General features: G+C 45.6%; 1 long non-coding RNA gene across 1 annotated transcript; it reads left to right on the forward strand.

Moving 5' to 3' along the window:
- Positions 1 to 1,032: 1,032 nt before the first annotated feature.
- Positions 1,033 to 3,358, forward strand: LOC122471157. The gene is made up of 2 exons (XR_006294137.1): positions 1,033 to 1,227; positions 3,083 to 3,358. It is a non-coding gene; the product is annotated as an uncharacterized LOC122471157 (long non-coding RNA).
- The last annotated feature ends 241 nt before the right edge of the window (positions 3,359 to 3,599 follow it).

Raw genomic sequence — 3,599 nt, forward strand, 5'->3', positions numbered from 1 at the left:
GGAATGGTTGTTACAGTTTTTAATGGTTATATTTTAAATGGTTAGATAAGTGCCTACGTGATACCTTTGATTTTGCCTCTTGGCTTGCAAAGCCTAAAATGTTTATTATACATGGCCATTTAAGAAAAAGTTTACTGATCCCTGGTGTATAATAAGAGAGAAAGACTTTCTCAGAGATGGAATCTGGTGAAGAGACATGTCTACTTGGAGTTTTAAGTTGCTTACAGTGGGATGTGCCATGTAATTCCCTTCTTCTGTATCCCCTAGGGAATCCGTCTTACCTCTAGATTGGCCATTAAAACTTACCAGTCACCTGTCCTTTGGTGGGCAGGAAACACAGAGGGGACTCAATGTATGCATCTGACAACAGGGAGAGGGCACGCAGAAGCAGAGGCTGGGGTCCCAGAGAGAAGCCATCAACCGGTCACTTAGGGCCTCCCTGTTACTGTTTTTAGGGTCTCAGGTCAGGTGTGAGAGTAACGGTACAACCCCATCCCCCTTCTTCTCTTCCTACTGCCTAAACCAGCTCTAGCCTGCTGGGTCTAACTGGTGCTGTCCTCTGTGAGGGCACATCCCCCCCTTTACTTAATCACGGGGTCCCCTCCTCTCCCAGCAGCCCATCAGCCAGAGTGCCTGGCCACTTCTCAAAGAGAGCCCTCTTACCCATCAGGGGACGATAATGCCCAGCAATCATTTTGGCTTTTCCAGACTTAATGTTCTCTCTCCTCAGGTCCTTCCTGCCCCAATGGGAAGCGTAAGGATGCTATTTTAAGACATCCTTTTGTACCAAAATACCACTTTGAGACACTCATGTCTTTCCTTCCAATAATCTCTTTTGTTTAAAGCATAAAGAACTTGTCAGGCGGGGCAAGTCGTAGCTTCCTATGGGAAAGGAGCCAAAGGGCAGTGTGGAGGTTGTCACAGTATTCCTGCTGCCCCAGGGCATCAGTGCTTTCTAACTCATAATGCTGAGGGCAGTGGACGCCCTTTGTCTTCTCCAGTGTCTCATTCTCATCTTCACAGACTGGAAACCACAGGGAGAGGTCACCAGGGACCCAGGCTCCATGTGACGAGCACCAGGGTGAGAAAGGACAGGCTAATGATGGCCAAGTCGGCACTCAGCCTGGCCACAGGGAAAGAGCTGGAGAACATGAAGGGAAGAGAGAAGAAAAGGCAGTGGAAAGAGTTTTTCCCACCATGGCAAAAATAATTGGGACTACATCTGAGGTGGGTGTCTGCTGACATCATACAAATGAACAGATATTTGGGAGAATGAATTATTTCCCCCCCTGAAAGCCCCTAAGGTTTTAGGTCTGATTTCTATCACTGTATTCTGCTTTTCTCATGATAGCTAATATTTACTGAATGCTAACTATGTATCCTGTACAATGCTAATCAATTTACAAGATTCAGCTCATTTACTGCAGATGACAATCCTGCAGTGTAGTAAGTACTGACTGTCACTCCATATTTACAGAAGAGGAAACTAAAGCTCAGAGAAGTTAAGCCACTTGCCCACAATCACACAGCTCATGAGTGGCAGAGCTGGGACACAGCCAGGCCTGACCCCAGAACCTGAGCTTATCATAACCTCTCCCTTAGATCAGCTCTCCCACGGACCTTGCCTCCAGGATCTTTTCTCCCATGCCAGCCGGGCACCAGCATATGGTTTGGAGAAGCCAACTCCCGTAGACAGCTGTCTAGATGGTGTTGATGTTATAAATGGTATTATAAAAAATAAGGATAAGGCTTATAAATCAGGCAAAGGGAAGTTATGATTCTTGTGGACACTCTAATCTATCTTCCTATAATTGCCTGTATATGAAATGCCTGCATGAGGTTATCGGAGTATTCCCCGAATCGCCTGTGAAGGGAAGATTGCAATTTTAGCAACCCTTGTTACACAAACCAAAGCAATCTGTTCTACTTTGACACTCTGACACCCATGGCTGGCAAAAGGGATGGAGGTAGGGACGGACAGGAGTTTGTGTACATTCCTGTACCAATGGGAAGTATAAAGGGTTAACCGTGAAACATCATCCGTGCAGATGATGCTCTGGCCTCTCAACAGGCTAAGGAAGCAATCTTTGGGATACTTACGGAGAAAACCACAGCTTCCCTTCTTTAAACCATCTTTAACCTTTAGTTCTAGAAACCCTAATTAAAAATCAATTCTGTTTTTGTAGTAAATCTGACAGTAATTCTATCTCTAATGGCAGTGGCAAGATAAATAGTATGTCAGGTAAACTCAGCGGGAGAATGACATTTTCATTAGCAATTTACTGGGTGTGAAATTTCTACCATGATAAGGCATCCCTGAATAATACAGGGTAACTGTCCCCTTAGGATGACCCATTATACTAATTAATGGGGGACACTAGTGGGATTCAAGTCTCCTACCCAAATAATTTTAGTGCTCACAGCAGAGTTATTTTGTATGCACCTTGCACTGAGAAAATAAGTCAGGACCCAAAACAATAAACAAGCTGACATAACAAGATGATTGCAGCCTATTGCAGTCCAGAAAAATCTAATCTGGTCTCCTAACAGCATCACAATCTTTATTGTGACTGTATGGGTCCCAATTCATCAGCCCATTTCAGCAAGCCATCCCCGCCAGTAATCATTCACTTTCAGGGTAGCCTCTGAACAGGTATCGACTTTAGAGACTGGCAATTCATCCCCGGTTCTGCAGCCCCTCCATCCAGATTCTTTGGCAGTCTCTGAAGCAGCAGGTTGGGAGAGAAAATTTTGGCCCATACATGCAGGACCTCCAGAGAGACTGTGAAGGAAGGAGAGAAGGCAGGCAAGCAAAATTCTCCAGCTCGAAGCAAAGAGAGAATATGATACTGGCATCATATCCTGTCCCTGCTCTCATCCCAACAACATTCCCAGTGACCTAGGTGGGATCATGAAATATTACGACTGAAAGGTATAGACAGAAGATGCCTACAGTTATCGAGGTCCTACCCTATGCCCGCTCTAGAGACTTCGGGCGTCCAAGGACTATTATGGAGGATTCCTCAGAAAATCTGTTATCAGGGATTCTGTAACTGCCCCATAATATTTTTTCCTTTTCAAGGAAACAGATAAGACCATTAGACTGGGAAATGTTCTTAACCAGAGATTGGACAAGGTCTCTGCACCCTGCTGAACAGGGGCCTGCACACCTCCGCCACAGATGAGGGATACAGGTATGGAATGGTCAAGGTACCATGTTTGGGAATCCAGCTTGGTTCCTGTGTTTGGTATGCACATCTCCAAAGACAGATGGAACTTTGGGTCTTGGATATGGCAAAAGGAAGCTGTAATTGGAGTTTATCTGGGACTCATAATAAAATGTCAGGATACAGCCCTCCCCTTTGCTGGAGGGATCACTTGATATTTCAAGCAGTAGGCTCTGGTGTTGGAGGTGGTGCAATTCTGAATGCTTTCCATCTGTACTTACTATTGGGGTCAATCATGTAGCTGGCACGCTAATCACTTTGCATGCTGTACCCCCACCCCCAATCTTTTGGTGGGCTCCCACAGAGCCTGCGGAGAGGATAATGAGCCTGTGGTTGTGCCCCCTGACCACAGGTTGGGCCAAGGATAGAAAT

Source organism: Prionailurus bengalensis, chromosome E3, assembly GCF_016509475.1.
Source record: "Prionailurus bengalensis isolate Pbe53 chromosome E3, Fcat_Pben_1.1_paternal_pri, whole genome shotgun sequence".
Lineage (NCBI taxonomy): Eukaryota > Metazoa > Chordata > Mammalia > Carnivora > Felidae > Prionailurus > Prionailurus bengalensis.